At 38.2% G+C, this 17,539-nt stretch overlaps 1 protein-coding gene across 3 annotated transcripts in view; it reads left to right on the top strand.

Annotated features, from left to right (window-relative positions):
• DYNC1I1 (dynein cytoplasmic 1 intermediate chain 1) overlaps window positions 1-17,539 on the top strand; it is a 2,048,030-nt gene that overhangs the window by 1,350,524 nt on the left and 679,967 nt on the right. The gene's annotated exons all lie outside the window — the stretch shown is intronic.

Genomic DNA, 17,539 nt, shown 5'->3' with positions numbered 1-17,539 from the left:
CTGGAGGATAATGGCTCGATCGGGAGAGCTCGCTCACAGCGCGGCCATTTCCAAGCACGGCTAGCTCCGCCCCCTAGCACCATTTATTTTAACTGTATTTCTTTGACAACTGTCAGTGTGGTAAAAATTTCCACTTCTCGTGCAAAGCTCTTCTGAACGTCATCTTTTCAAACTAGGCCTTAGGTCTCTCTCCCAGAAACTATTATTCAAACAAACACTAAATAATTAATTAGAGTATTGAGACCCATTCTGTTACCCACCCCCTTTGCTAATTATTAACCCATTATTTTATGTTACCTAGCTTTAGCACACTAAGCAGCATTTTTATCTACCTTCATTTAGGCCGCAAAGATCCTCCACGAACTTTTGCCACAGAAAAGACATAACATAAGCACATAAATAAGCACATGCCATTAGTTAAACAGCCCCATTTAATACCGACAAAGACAATAGACAAGGTTAGTTTATTATTTTTCAACGTACTTGCATTTGCAACATAGAGCACATAAGTTAGTCCCTCGTGTTGTGTAATGTATTTTAAAACTAAGTTGGTTAGTACTTTTCATCTCATGCTTAGTAATACGGTTACATTTTTATGGAAGTTTAACTTTGCGAGTCTGAACAAAATTTTATTCAGCATCTCGCTCCATCAACTCCCTCATCTGGTGATTTCAAAATCACCAAACTACACCAAAATTTTTAGCAAAAATTTTAACCCTTGAACATGTTTTGGACATTCACAATATTAGTATTTCTAAACTCCTGTTTGTCTGCAACTTTCATATTGGGTCCTGCGAAACTCTTCTAATTCTATTTCCTTCTCCTGTTCTTTTCTAAGTTTGTAAATTATTTTCTTTTCCCTTAGATATTTCTTTCTCTTGTGTAACATGCAACTGATTTTTAACAGAAGTATCACAAAGACTATAACTAATAAAGGACACAGTATTTTGCCTAACATTGAACTACCAATCTCTTGAAACCAGTTTTTGAATGCTGCAGATCTCTTGCTCAAACGTTCTGAAAAATCTTCATCTTCTATAGGTTCAATTTCTGTAAGCAATTTTTTAATATTTCTGATATATAATTCTATGTTCTAACTCTTGTCTGGGATATATGTGCAGCAATGCTGGACATGTGAAATTCCACAGACACCTCCCTCTTTAGCTAGCAAAATGTCTAAAGCAAGACGGTTCTGCATTACCATCGATCTCATGGCAATAAGTTCTGTGTTAACTAATTGAAATCCACTAGCAGTATCAGTAGACAATCTATCAACAATCGTGGACATTTTTCTGATTTTCATTGCATTCAGGGTTATACCCACCATAGGTATTACTGTACCAAATATATCACCCAAAATTTCTGAAAAACTTTCCCTCTGAACCTATTCAGGTGTTTGCCAATTTCAAATGAACCTTTCGCATTTCTATCTACATGAACATTTTTGGGAAAAACTAAACCAATATAACATGTCCCATACCAGTGGTCAGGGAGACTGTAATAAGCTTTGTCCCCACATACAAAATAAATTCCAGGAAAAATTGGATCTTTCCCACCTTTGAATCCCCAACCACCTAAGATTTGATAAGTATCCTCACATTGACTAGCACCTACAAAATAATTGTCAAATAACATGTTATCTCTCCTAATACAAAGCTTTCCACTAACAGGTTTATCTATGTGAATAGCAACATTCTCATTTCTACCATTTAGCTTTTCATCTTCAATCTGCCAAAACTTAGATTTGGTTTGTTTCTCATTTCGTTTATAAATTGCCCTTCTCTCTTCAACCACGTTTAAGAAAGATTTTTCTTCTGACCTCAATATGCATGTTAGATTATTTCTAAAAGCGTACTCATAAGTAAGTTCATTAGTTACTATGAAAAATTCCCTAATCTGTTTAGCATGTTTCAATTTATTCAGGCTGTTGTCAACTTTTAAATTTTCAAACATTTCGTCATAATTAGAGTAATAATACTCAAGACGACCTGTTTTATAGAACAGACTAGCTATTACACTACATGTGATGCCATAAGTAAGAGGAAGCATATTATAGGTTACCCCTTCCGAAACAGAAGTAGGTAATTTCACAGAAATATAACAATCCTTCACATCCATTATTTTAACATATTCAGATAAGTCTTGAAAAAGTATTACTAGAAAAATCACCAACAGATCTATCTTGGTGGATCTCTGGTTTGTGATCAATAACTCTGTTAGTTTCACCTATTACACCATGGTTATCTTGTTTAGTCATGACTTTACTTGTCATATTAGTTTTGTACAACTCTTTGTCAAATCCAAATGGAAAAATGACAGCTAAAATTAACCAGACTAAAATTAATAAAATCACACAAATAGAAGACATTTTACAACATCTTCTCAAAATAGAACACCTTGAATTATTATTAGTAAAAGGCATCTTTACTCTTGAAACAAGAGCCTCTCAAAAAAACTAAAAATTAAAAATTTAAAATATTCAAATATATTCACCCCCCTATTTTTTTTTTTTAAAGAAAATCCTACTCTCTAACAGCTTTTCTTGGACCTTATGTATTACATCAATGTGTTTAATCCAGCTGATACAATTTCTTCGAACTTGTGTCACCTAACACAATTTCTTCAGCCTTGTGCCAAATACAAAATTCAACCTAGTACGGAAACAAAATCAATCATTGTCACTTGTATCATCTAAATCTTCCTGACTACTGCTATTAGCTTCCATTACTGGTGGGATGATAATGTACGTCCATTCAGGGGACTTATACTTCTGGTTTGGTTTTATCACTCTTTTTGCTCTACTGCTAATCACTTCTATTCTCTTTCCTGCTTGATCTTTTTTTACCTGAGTCTCCTCTCTGACTTGAGACTTCATTAACCTGTTCCTTTGCTATTTTGAATTTCAGGCCTTCATTTACATTTGGCCAATTATCTCCTTTTCTTGATAATCTTTTCTTTGGCTCAGTTAGATTACACTCTACTCTCCAAGCTCTTTTCCTTGATCTTTTCACTCTGGATTCATCATCACTTTCATCTGATTCGCTTTCAGTGATATCAGCTCTAGATTCAGGTACTTCTTTACTCTGCAGTTTCACTCTGTTAGGAACATCATCCTTATAGCTGGTACTTGGTAATTCGTCTTCTTCTTCTTCTTCAATTACTTCTAACTTCCCAGTTTCAGAATTTTCGTTCCTTCTTCCAGAGCTTCCAATCTGCTTTTCAATACCGTCGTGATCTTGATTCACTTCTTGTTCAGACTCCTTTTCTGCTTCTTTTTTTAGCAGATCTTCATCATTTTCAGAGTCTTGTATCACAATTTCTTCAATTTCATCATTCAATGCCTCATTCGCATTTGAATTCGAATCTTCCAGATGTCGACCTTTTTGTCGATCTTCAGAATCTGGATTTCTTTCAGGTTCTTCTTCAGAATCAGAATCAGCTGTTGTCACCTTCATCAGGGTTTTCAGGTGGTGGCACTCGAATAGTGTGACTAGCATGAATCCATCTCTTTAAACCTTTACACTTTACTGCATTTGTTGTGACAAGTATTACCTGTCTTGCCTTCTGCCACCTGGGTACTAGGCAATTTCTTTTTCGGTGTACTTTTGTCCTTACCCAGTCTCCTGGTAACAGATCATGAGCTTGTTCCTTTTCTTTTGTAATCACATCAGTTCCCACCTGATGGAACACAGAAGTCACTACATCAGATAGTTTCTTGCAATATTCCAATATGACACTATCATTAATGCTCAATAGTTTGTCAACTGGAAAAAATGCTTGCCTCATGCATGACTCTGCCCATTAAAATTTCATGAGGACTCAAACCTGTTTTTCTATCTGGTGTACTTCTAAAAGACATCAAAACAAGTGGAAGTGCATCAGTCCACTTCATTCCTGTAGCTAAACACATTTTTGCCATTCTATTCTTGATTGTGCAATTCACTTGTTCAACAACACCTGATGCTTCTGGTCTGTAAGCACAGTGTAACTTTTGTTTTCTATTTAGTGCTTCACAAATCATCTGTAACAATCTGTTTTCAAAATGTGTTCCACGATCAGTCTCAACCGTCACTGGAAATCCATACCTAGGTATGATTTCTCTTAAAAGCAATTTTGCCACAGTAACTGAATCATTGTGACGTGTTGGGAAGGCTTCCACCCATCTTGAAAACAGACAGACTATCACCAATACGTATGTTAGCTTATTATGTGGTGGCATGTCAATGAAATCCATCTGCAATCTAGTAAAAGGACCACCCTCCCGTCCTATGGGTCCCATGCTCACAACTGTTTTTCTGTTCGGATTGATCTGCTGGCAGACCAAGCATCTCTGACAAAAAGATTCTGCAATTATTCAGAATTTTGGATTATACCATGTCTGCCTAAACAACCTGATCATTGAATCTCTTCCTAAATGTCCTGGACCATGATACATTCGGGCCATGTCAGCAATCATGCAGTCTGGCATTACTGGTCTGTCATCTTTGTAGACCCAAATTCCATCTTCTACTCGCTGTCTACAACCTGCTTTTAACCATGTGTCTTTTTCCTCATCTTCTGCCTCATCTTGTAAATATTTTACTCCTTGCCATGTCTCAACTACAGATGTTGGCATAAGTGAGTTCAAAACATGTTCATTGTCTTTTTCCCGATTAATGGACATATTATTCTTTGCACAAAATTTCGCAATTTCATCAGCATACGCATTCCCCTTTGTCATATAGTCCTCACCTTTTTTGTGTGCTGTGCATTTCACAACAGCAATTTTCTCTGGCAACTGAATGCCATCGATCAATCTTTTGATAAATGTTGCATTCCTGATAGGAGTTCCCGCAGAAGTTAAATAACCTCTTTGAGACCAGAGCTGGCCATAGTCATGGACTACGCCATATCCATACTGACTATCAGTCACTATGGTAATTTTTAACTCCTTTGCTCTTTCACATGCACGAATCAAAGCAATCAATTCTTCTACTTGAGCTGAACGAATTCCTTTGAGACAAGAGGCTTCAACTACATCTGCAACTGTACAGACAGAATATGCTGCACTTAGAACACCTTCATTTGTTCTTAAGCATGAACCATCAACAAAATCTGATTCAGCTAACGGGACATCTTTAATGTCCTGCCTAGGTTTGGTGCAATATTCTAATACATCCAAGCATTCATGATCAATATCCTTTTCATTTTTGATTTCTGTTATAGTACCATCAGGCAATAATGTGGAAGGATTTAAATTCGCACATCTTGCAATAGAAACATTATCTGATCCCAGAATAACTTTCTCATATTTTGTTAGCCTGTTACTTGTCAAATGCTGTGTTTTGCTTCTGGTAAGGAGAATTTCAACAGAATGGGGTACATATACCTTTACAGGGAATCCCATTATTATTCCTTCACTTTGTTCTAGTCTTACACTAGTTGCAGCTACTGCTTTTAAGCCGCTTGGTAATGCTTTAGCAACTGGATCAAGAACTGCTGAGAAATAAGCTATAGGTTTTCTCAGTCTTCCATGTCTTTGAATTAAAACTGATAATGCACATCCTTCCCTCTCACTGCAATATAGCTCAAATTCCTTTTCGTAGTCTGGCATTCCTAATGCTGGAGCTTCACACAAACTTTTCTTTAACTGCTCAAAAGCTTTTAACTCAGTTTCTGTTAGGGTAATCGGGTCTTTTATGTCTGCTTTTGTCAGTCTCTGCAATGGTTTTGCAATAACTGAGAATCCACTAATCCATTGGCGACAATAACCAACCATTCCTAGAAACATTCTGACCTGTTTTTGTGTCTTTGGAGGTTGCATTGCCTGAATCATTTTTATTCTCTCAATTGTTACTTGCCTGATTCCTTTTGCGATTCTGTGACCAAGATATTTTACCTCTTGTTTGCAAAACTGTAATTTTGCAGGAGACACTTTGTCCCTCATCTGCCAAATGATTCAAAAGAGTAATGGTATCTGTTACACAATTATCTCGAGTTTTTGCAGCCACAAGAATGTCATCTATGTATTGCACTAACGTTGATTTTCCAGGTAAATCTAGATCTTCCAAGGATTTCTTTAGCAACTGGTTAAAAATAGATGGACTCTCTGTATACCCTTGAGGGATACGACACCATGCTAATATTCGCTCTTGGAACCTGAACGCAAAAATGTGTTGGCTATCTGGATGCAATGGAACAGTAAAGAATGCATTACAAAGGTCTATAACTGTATACCATTCTGCATCATGCGGAATCTGATATAAAATTACCGCTGGGTTTGGCACAACAGGGCAACATGGAACAACTATTTGATTAACCTTTCTCAGGTCCTGAACAATTCTGAAAGTTCCGTTTGGCTTTTTAATTCCCATAATCAGTGAATTACATGGACTACTCTCAATTTCTTTTAGAACACCTTGTTTTATGAATTTGTCAATTACAGGTATGACACCTTCAATAACTTCTGCTTTCATTTTATACTGAGGAATGTTTGGGAAATCTACTCCTTGTTTTACTGTTATTTTCACTGGGTCAACATTTTTCATCAAACCGATTTCATCTCCTGTCAAATCCCAAATTTTAGCATTGACTGTTTCTTTTAATTCTTCAGGTACATTATCTTTGTCAAATGCAGGAAATAATTTACTTTCTTCTGCTTCAACCATTAACATTGTTAGCTTGTAAAGCCCATCTTCCTCTTGAGTTTGGAGCTCAATACCATCCGGTGAGCAATATATTTTGCAATTCATATTGCAAAGTATGTCTCTTCCTAACAAATTTACAGGACTACTGTCACAAACTACAAATCTATGTTTATCTTTAAATTTGCCAATTTCAACTTCAACTGGTTCTGTTAAATCTGTTTTAATTTGTTGATTAGCTTCACCAACTACTTGGATAGTATCCCCAGAGAGAGGTAGGTTTTCTATTTCCACTGATCTAACAGTAGAACGGGTAGCACCTGTATCCACTAGGAAAGTGATTTCTACATCATTCACTTTACCATTTACAAATGGACCAGACTGATCTACCTCAAGAGTGGCTCCAAGCACACACTCTACCTCCTCTCTCGGGCACCGACATAAGTAATCCTCAGAATCATTCCCTCCATTTTCTTTCATCCAATATTGTTGAGAAACATTTGACACATTTACTTTTGGCGGTCTGTTTACCTGTTCACCTCCGCAGAATCCTGTTTCTGTACTGTATCTCTGCACATTCACGCAGTTTGGAAGTGGCGGTTGTAGAATTTGACTTTGCTGATTCACTACCTGTCGCTGTAGCTGTTGCTGTAGATTTATCTCATTCTGCATCTGTGGATTTAATGATGCATTTTTAAAATTTCTAGGCGGATTTTTACATTCGCGCTTCCAGTGTCCAATTTCGCCGCAATTAAAACATGGGAGTTTTTGCTTTAACTCTTCAATATTTCCCATCAATTTTGGCTTATTAAAATTACCTTTACATTTTCCTTGATTCTGATGAACATTTTTGTTTTCTAATGTTGCTATTTGTTGTTCAGCCACTTTCACCTGTGCCCACATAGCTTTTTCCTTAAGCTTCTTTTGTTTAGCATCTATCTCATCACTGCAGTATTTTGCTTTTCTCAAAATATCATCAACTGAAAGTGATTGCCAACCAACAATTCCTGATCTAATCATTTCACCAATTTCAGGTCTTAAACCATAAACAAATCTGTATATGAAGTGGCTCATATTCTTCTCACTTAATTTTTCATAACCACTGTATTGTTTAAATACCTGCAGCAAACTTTCATAGAATGAATGTACTGATTCTTTTGGCTCTTGATTTGTTCTGTCTATTTTAACCCAATCTACTTCTTTTGGGGGGAATCTTGTTTTTTAACCACACAATTACTTTATCATACAGATTTATAACATTTGCTGAAGGAGCACCTGTTACTCTATCTCGAGCAGGTTCTTCTTTGGGCCAATCTATAGAAATTTTACATTCTGTCCAAAGATCCGATGGGACAACAATGTCACAGAATCCATCCAGATCAATCCACAGAAGTTTTGAAACCTTAACAAATCTATCCACTTGTCGATAACATTCCACAGGTTTTTCTCTCAGCCGAGGAAAATCATTTGTGAACAATTAAATGTCCTGTCTTGTCCATGGAACATACACATACCCACCTCCAGCTATTTCTCTCTTTGGAAACTGATTTGCTACTTCTCCTCTTTCTCTTTTTACTTCCTCTCTTTTCTTTGTCCATTTTACTCTCCATTTACTTAATTCACCTAATCTTTTTAGGAACACAATTAATTCTTTTACATGAATTATTCTTCCTGTGGTATTCAAATTTTCAATATCTTTTTCAGAGAAATCCACTCTGTAATGCTTCTGCAAATGTTCTGCCTACTCAAATCCACTTCTAATTCAGTAGCCATTTCCTCTAATTGGTCATACTTAGTTTTTGTTTTCCATTGTATGCTTTTACAAATAAACAATAATTCATCATCCTGATATAGCATTAAACTGTCAAGTCCAATTGTACCAATAATCAATTCCTCCAAATCTGCTTTCAACTTTGCAACATCAAGTAATTTAGATTCAGGAGTTTGTGGGGTATGTGTTAAATCTATTTTATTTATGCTCTTTTCTGGAGTTTCAGTATCAGATTCTGCACCAAATGGAGTTTTACATGGAGAACCTTGATTAAAAGTTAGGTCAGGCATCATTTTCTCTTGGTGAATCTCTGATAAATCTGAATAAAATTTTTCAGCCACTTTCTGAATTTCTGCATTTAATGGAACAGTTAAAGCTGAATGTCTATCTTCCCTTTGATCAAATACTGGAAGAACAGGTCCAATCGTTACTGGTACTGTTACTGCTTCCATGCTTTTAGTTAACTGTTGTATTAATTCATCTTTTGACCGGAAATATTCTGAGGAATTTGGTAATTCATCACATCTTTCTGTTCTCATTACATTTCTTGGGACTTCATTTCTCAGCACTGGGGTTTCAAAATTATTTCTGGGAGTTTCAATATAATTTCTATTTTCTCCTGATATGCTAGAATTAGATCTTATTTCTACTCTTTCAGGTGTTTTTCCATAACTTTGATTTGATATGGGAGATGTCTCATCAATAATTTCTCTTGGAGGAGGAGGAGCACTTGGGGAAATTCTTCGTGTTACTGGAATTCTTGGAGAAGACCATGAACAAACTGGTTGATGAGGTGGCGGTTTCGGTTTGCAGTATAAATCTCTTCTAAAACCGGATTTTCTAGATCATTTTCTTCATCTTTATTATTTCTCTTTTGGGTATTCTTTTGACCTGGTACTTCAGTAACTATCTCTCTTACTGGGTACAAACCATCGCACATGTCTGCACATCTCCATCGACGCATTCTATCCTCATGAGTTTCCCTATTAATATCTAATTTTGGACCTCTTGTTACACCTCTGCTTTCTCGTTCAAGTTCAAACATCTCATCCTCCCATTCAGCTAAAGCCTCAAATTGAGTAGGTCTAGGCTTTGGTACAAGAGCCATCATTTTTTCTCTTAAGTTTTTCATAACCTTAATGTTAAAAGATCCGTCTTCCGGCCATGCTAATACACCATCATCTTTGGTATATTGCATCGAATTTTCAATCCAAAGACAATTATGATAACCATATTCACCAGACATATAGGCTGCAGGTGTTTTGTACTTATGAAGTAACCTTCCACCTCGCGTTTTAATTTTCTTGTCAGGTTTAATTTTATTTTTCAATTTCTGAAACCATGAAAGCTTCTTTTTCTCTTTCATGTAATAATAATCCATGTTTAAAAACAATTCCGCTTACTTTGGAAAGATCGTAAGTATTTCCACAAAACCAACCAATCCGTGCGCGAAACTCACCAACAAGCCAATCCGGTTAAGCTTCGTCACTATTTTGCTCAACCAATAGAATTGCTGCTTTTCGGGATGAGCCAATCAGCTACAAGCCTGTCTAGTCACATGAGCCAATCAGTGCGCGAATACTGTGACATATGCTAGCCAATCACAGCGCGACACTAGTGACGTACACTGCCGCTGCAGCTCCGCTGTCTCTCACTCCTTGAACTAACCCCTCCTTTACAAAATATTTTCACAGCGCCATTTTTACAAATCTTTTCAATGGAATTCAGTTACTAACTAAATAAAAACAAACCATTTGTCTGTTTCGCTAAAATAAAGTGATAGCTTTTACTGTCATTCAAGTATTCTTTTGCGTGGAAGAGACGACGCTATTCTCACAGAATGTTCGGATTCGTTGATAAAGTAAGGCTACTCTACCCTTCTAACAGGTAATAATGAACTCGTTTCCCTCTGAATGCACATACAGTAGCAATTCAAAGTTTAACTCGATGGTAATTACAAATCATTTACGCACATTCAAACAGAAGAATCCCTAACCAAACATACATGAATCTAAGTAGGACTTTAACCAACCATAGAAACCTACACTTGTCAGTAAGATAGACGACGCTTCCTTACCCTTCACTCAAGCTTGGATAAATTCTACTACTCTTTTCGCAGTAAGTTTTAAAACAGGACAGGTATCCCTAGACTCGAAAACTACGATTTCATAGACAATCCTCACTATACATTCAACCTAACACACCTAAAAACCCTAAACTTGTGCTGTCGTCAACAACACTAGTGATATATAATAATACCACTATTTTGAAACAGAACAAATGCACTGTGCAACTTCACCTGTTACACTACACTTTAGCCGGCATACCAGGAATTTTCACACTACTGGAAAAAACCTTTCGACAACATATAACAACCAAACAAACTTAACATGTTTTAGTCATATATCCTATGTAATTACCATGTAGCATGTCAGTTACCATAGTAACCGTAACTCTGCTACCAAGTTATTTGATCCAGCGCTCCTAATGAAAAACTGTCTCACCAACGCTACCCAACACCACAATACTCACCATTAATCATAAATCATTAACACAGGCCCATAAACCTACTAGACAATTTTTGAGCAACTGAATCATGTGACCTAATTAATCAAAACTATTCACAAATCTATTTACATGTTTATATACAATTGCAGTTTATCTTTTCCTACCATGGTTTTAAGCATTTAGCATTTTAATTAAGTCACTAAGGTAAATGAATCAACTAATGGTAACTAGACATGAATAAACAAGACCAGCTTGTCGTTTCAAAATCTAATATTATTTACTTTATTTTTCAAAGAAAGAGCATTTTCAAATAGGATTCTTTATTTTATTAGCAAAGTGAAATCAGCATTTTATTAAGGAAAGACTTATTAGACTGACATTTCAAAAGCAAATCATTTAGTATGAATTAAAGCAAAATAAAGTTTCCATTCCCTAAATTCTATTTTCCCTGTCTAAAACTTGCTTCACCTAAAAAGAATAGTCATTAAAAGACTGCTGTCCTTACGTGCGCCAAAGAGTCCAACAGCACGTCACGCCCTTCAGGAATCTGAAAGTAAGAAGCGCCCTCCTGCCCATGGGGCTAGGTTTTATACCTTTCTAACTAGCTAATCTCCACTAAATTGTATACTTTTCTTTGCCATCCAGAGCTTTCATTGGCTAACTGATGTCAGTCCATTCCATGTCATCATCATTTCCATACCAAAATCAAGCCTTTTCTTTAGCTCTATTGTCCTTTAACATCACGACTTTTAGCTTCCTCGAAAATGAAACATTCAGCGAGTACAGTACATGTCTTCCTTGACTTGGCAATCTTGCCGCTTCTTGTCCTTGAAACTTTCTTTTCAAGAGCACGTTTAGCACCATTTATTTTAACTGTATTTCTTTGACAACTGTCAGTGTGGTAAAAATTTCCACTTCTCGTGCAAAGCTCTTCTCTGGACAGGATTCTGAACGTCATCTTTTCAAACTAGGCCTTAGGCCTCTCTCCCAGAAACTATTATTCAAACAAACACAAAATATTAATTAATTAGATTATTGAGACCCATTCTGTTACCCACCCCCTTTGCTAATTATTAACCCATTATTTTATGTTACCTAGCTTTAGCACACAAAGCAGCATTTTTATCTACCTTCTTCATTTAGGCCGCAAAGATCCTCCACAAACTTTTGCCACAGAAAAGACATAACATAAGCACATAAATAAGCACATGCCATTAGTTAAACAGCCGCATTTAATACTGACAAAGACAATAGACAAGGTTAGTTTATTATTTTTCAACGTACTTGCATTTGCAACATAGAGCACATAAGTTAGTCCCTCGTGTTGTGTAATGCATTTTAAAACTAAGTTGGTTAGTACTTTTCATCTCATGCTTAGTAATACGGTTACATTTTTATGGAAGTTTAACTTTGCGAGTCTGAACAAAATTTCATTCAGCATCTCGCTCCATCAATACTAATGAGCTTCTCCCAGTAGTTTACTGTGCTTTAAGATATTTGATTCACTCTGTATTCAGGGGTGTTTTCTGTCGTTGACCATGGTGTATGGAAAAATCAAATCACACTGCTGCTGCCAGTGGAACTGCCCTTTCTGCCCATGCGTTCAGAGAACAGGGCTCCAAGGGCCCTGTTTACTTTCTCTATCTACCTTGTAACATTTGCCCTTCGCTTTGCCCCTCAGAGGCAATTGAAAGGGTGTTGAGTGGCTAAGGGTGGAGCAAGGTATGTGATAACCTTTTTCCAACCTTTGCATTTTGCTCAGTAGAAGGCCGTGCTCATTGCCTGCCCTGGAAGCAATCTCATCTTGTTTCGAGGCTTACCCCAATCCTGCACAGGCTGCGCTGAAATTGATGGAGTCCAGTCCCTCGGGTGATGCACGCCCTTCTGTCCAAATGTATGGCTATGGCGTGCACCTCGTGAGGAACAAGAGCATGTTCCCTACACGTGATTAACTCCGTTTTAATATTTCTTCACGAGTAGCCTTGGCCATCGGTCTAAATCACAAATACCTGTAGGTTGCAGTTGCCCTTTTTTACGAGAATAAAAGCGTGGATCTGAGGCTGCCAGTCTCATGCCCAGTGCCATGAGGCTCATACTGGCAAGAGCTAGGTGTGCCATCTCTTTTCTTAATAGCGCTTTTCCCCGTATTATGCAGAGTCCTGGCGCTCCGAGTAATTATTTAAGTGCTCAGATCTAGAGAGATCACCACTCAAAGGGAAAATTGATGTTACTTTGATAAGAAGCATTTCTTACCAATAGTACCCATTATTTGTAGGTTTTCATTTAAAGTCAGCAAGCACAGATGATCATAGATGTTGGCAAATGGATATCTTGGCATTTGACGTGTCGCATCAAAGCAGCAGTAGGCGTTGTTATGTGTTTTTCTTATGTAGTAAGTTAATTTTGATCCAAGTAAGCCATTGTCAGGCATAATTTGGGAAGACACTCTGGCCTCTCTCAGATGAACCTGGGCTTTGGGGTAAGTACTTTCATCACTCATTCATATTTCTTTGGGATCGAAAAGAAAGGACTTGGTGTGTGAAAGCAAGGATCAAAGAGAGCTAATGCGTGAAAATATATTATAGACAATTACAGAGAAACCTTTGCATTTTCAAGGTAATTGCTCCAGAGCATTAGTCCCAGAAGGGGCATGGATGTAACCTTAAAATAAAAGTATGTGTGAGAGGGGAATACATTGATGCTTTTTTTTAAAGCAAAACATTTCAACAACTTGTATTTTATGAATATATATGCTGTTCGCATAGAATTTTCACTGTTCTGTGCGGTATACCGAAAAGTCTACAGTGTCTTTACCACAGCACATTCAACATTTCCTTCAAACCATTACCTGTTTATTCCGAGGTTCCTGGCATGGGCTCTGGGTGTGGGTCAAAGTTAAGCTGGCCAAAAGTTGGATTCCCACTGTGAGCTGAAAATCACTACTTCTGTCTTGTTGGTGTTGAGCTTGAGACATTTGGCTTTCATCAAGTTAGCGACTTCGGTCATGTAGGCAGTGAACTTGTTTCTTGTGTTGGGTGTCTTGCCGGAGAAGGAGAGTATTAATTGTGTGTTTATGCATGGGAGAGGGTGAGGCTGAGCGATAAACATGAGGCACTCCATAGACGAGTTTGCGGGCTTCCGAAGGTGCCAGGCTGACAGCTTGTGTTGTATCCTTTAAGAAGGAGCAGATCCAGTGGGACTGGGTCCATGGATGTAAATCATGTGCAGGTGCCTGATGAAGGATAGGGTGTCAGACTGTGTAAAATGCTGTAAAGAGGTCCTAATTAAAGAGGGCTGAAGTCTCATCTCTCAAGGATCATGCGGATGTCGTCTGTGGCGGCACTGACCTCTTTTTCTGTGTGGTGCTGGGTCCTGAGTCAGGACTGCGTAGCATTAAGGAACTGGTGGTTTCTGAGGTGTTTGGTGAGGCATCGCTTGATTGGTTTCTCCAAGACCTTTGCTGGGTATGGTAGGCGGGAGATGGGTCTGTAGTTGAAAAGAATGGCTGGATCAGCAGATGGTTTCTGGAGCAGTGACTGTTCTGCCTCCTGACAACATGCACAGTTTATATAAAGCTGATGAGAAAACAACCTTGCCTCCACCTGTGTTCCCGGGAAGCTATTTGTCAGCTGCCTCCTTCTGCCATGGAGTTCCCTTGTAGTGATGGATGTGTGTGGCACGTGGGTTGCCTAAGCGATAGTCATTCATCTGCATGCCAATTTACTAAATCCTATCAAGCTATCAATAAAATCAAAGGCATTTGAGAGGCATAGGAAGGCATTTGGAAGTGAGTCTTTTTGTTTAATGTATACGTTAATAGTCGACTGAAGGGAGCAGTCGTACTCGGCCCTCTGTACTTGCTCTGGGTATTCTCCTATGCTCACTTCATCACCACTGATCCTCAATCAACTCTTGCCGTATATTCAATTGTGCATAAGCCATTGTTTTAGAGAGCAAAACTTGATCAATAAATATTGGGACCCATGTACAATCCTTCATCTATTTTTAGTAATGCTTGCATCTAGGGCTCTGGTGGTACCACTCCCTTCAGTAATATGGCATTGGCATATAGCTGGGGTTAATAATTATGGTTAACTATCATAGCCATTTTAATTCATCTAGTTGCACTGTTGTCCGTCTCTGAGATGACACTGGCTTAGAGTACCTGAGGATGTTCAAATATTGCCAGTGACTATTTTCCACTAAGGTTTGCATTTGTCATTATAGTAGGAGATCATCATCAAAACCTGCATAGATGAATTCTGCTGGTAAGTCTCCAATGTGCGTCAAGCAGTCGGACCGTTCTTCTGATGGGTACTGATGATACTGTCCCTGAGCCTCACTATTAAGGTGGCCTTCTGGAGTGAGGCCAAAAGGCAGACTGTACCAGCACCATTAAACACAGAGAGGCTGCAGAAGAACCATAAAATCCAAAAGAGAGATCACACCATCATCACTGAAACACAAAGAGAGGATGCAACGACCCATTAAAATCCAAAGTGAGACTGCAACAGCACCATTGAAACAGAGACTGCACCAGCTCCACCGAAGCATTCCATCTATCACTTTTTGTATACTTTAGTATGCTGTCCTACGTGGGACGGGCATGTCTAGTCATGGGTCCTGTGCTCAGTGTGTCACTGGAACCAAGCTATACCATGCTGATGAGCCAACAAATGCAGAAACAGCCGTAGGTTGATTGTGTTCCAGTTCAGGGAGGACCTGGCTTGGCAGTTCGGGTTGGACTGTTCTCTTTGGAGCAGGGTCAAGACTGATTTGCATATAGTTGGATCCCAAATGAGGTGGGATGATGTGTAAAATAACAAACTAAAATATGGCCCGAGGAATAACCAGTAGCTGAGATTAATTCAAGCATTCTATACATCACTTTCCGTATCCATTAGTATGTAGCCCTAAATGGGACGGGTGTACCCAGACTTGGGTCCTGTGCACATTGTGTCACTGGAATCAAGTTAGACCTGGCTGATGAGCCCAAAACAAGGGCAAAACCATTCCTGTGTTGCTTTTGTTACCGGTGCAGGGTAGACCTGGCTTGGCAGTTCGGGCTGGACTGTTCCCATTGGAGCAGGGTCAAGATTGATTTGCATATAACCGGGCCCCAAGTGAGGTGGTATGTTGTGCAAAATAATGTTGGGCTGGGGTGCGACCCCAAGTAATTTCCAGTGGCTGAGGTTCACTCAATCATTACATCTATCACTTTTTGTATACTTTAGTATGTCACCCTAAGTGGGATGGATATGCCCAGACGTGAGTTCTATGCACACTGTGTCACTGGAACCAAGCTATACCTGGTTGATGAGACCGCAACGAGGGCAAAATCGGTCTTGAGTTGCTTGTGTTCCGGTTCAGGGAGGACCTGGTTTAGCAGTTAGGGCTGGACTGTTCCAATTGGAACAGGGTCAATACTGATTTGCATATAGCTGTGTCCCACATGAGGTGGCATGGTGTGCAAAATGACGATGAACTGGAATGTAGACCCGAGTAAATACCTGTAGCTTAAATTAATTCAAGCATTCCATCCGTCGTTTTTTGTATATGTTAGTATGTTTCCCTAAGTGTGACGGATATGCCCAGACGTGAGTCTTGTGCACACTGTCACTGGAATCAAGCTATACTGACTGATGAGCATACAACAAGGGCACAACCAGTCCGGGGTTGCTCGTGTTTCGGGTCAGAGAGGACCTAGCTTGGAGCTCAGGCTCGGCTGTTTCCATTGGAGCAGGGCCAAGTTGGATGTGCATAAAGCTGGATCCCAACTAAGGTGGTATGGTGTGCAAAATAACAATGGACTGGATGAGGCCCGAGTAATTACCAGTGGCTGAGATTAATTCAACCATTCCATCCATTACATTTTGTATACTTTAGTAGGTGTCATTTCCAGCACATAGTTAATGCTATTACAGAAAAACAAATATTTGAATCAACTGAACAGAATCAACTTTGAAACATGCTTTCATATAGATAAAAGATAAACATTTCGAATTTAAGTTTGCAATATTGACATAATTGATGCCAGTCATCTTCTCTTCCTTATCTTATTTAGTTTAAATATATTCTCCATCCCAGTGCCCTCAGAGTCCTATATTGCCCCTAAGCATTCCTGAACCCTAAGGCCCCTTTATTACTCCTAAACTGTGCCCATCCCTAAACCTGAAAAACCCATATCCGCCCATAAACAATAGCCATCACTGAACCCTAAAATTCCCTAGCATCCCTAAACAGTACCTATTCCTGAACCTTAATAACCCCTTAATATGTCGGACCTCTACTCATCTCTGAACCCTAAAAACACCCATAGATACCCCTAAATACTACCCCTCCTTGAACTCTAAAAACTACTGCTCACCCCTAAAAACTACCAGACTCTCAACCCTTGCCTCCTCTAGTTACCCTTAGAATCCAAACCGTAAAATAAAAATATATTTTTTAAATCATATACTTATATATTAAATCAAATATTTTATTAATAATATTACTTAATCCTTAATATTAATTAATACTCCCTTTTAATTAACTTATTTAATAAATAACTTTTTTTAACTTGTATACATGAAATAAGTTACATAAATAGTTATTTGTAAATAAATAGTTTTAAAGTTATACATTTAAAAATAAT

This window comes from Lissotriton helveticus, chromosome 10, assembly GCF_964261635.1.
Source record: "Lissotriton helveticus chromosome 10, aLisHel1.1, whole genome shotgun sequence".
In the NCBI taxonomy this organism is placed as follows: Eukaryota; Metazoa; Chordata; class Amphibia; order Caudata; family Salamandridae; genus Lissotriton; species Lissotriton helveticus.
Note: the sequence above shows the minus strand (reverse complement) of the source record. Positions and strands in the feature narration are given on the sequence as shown.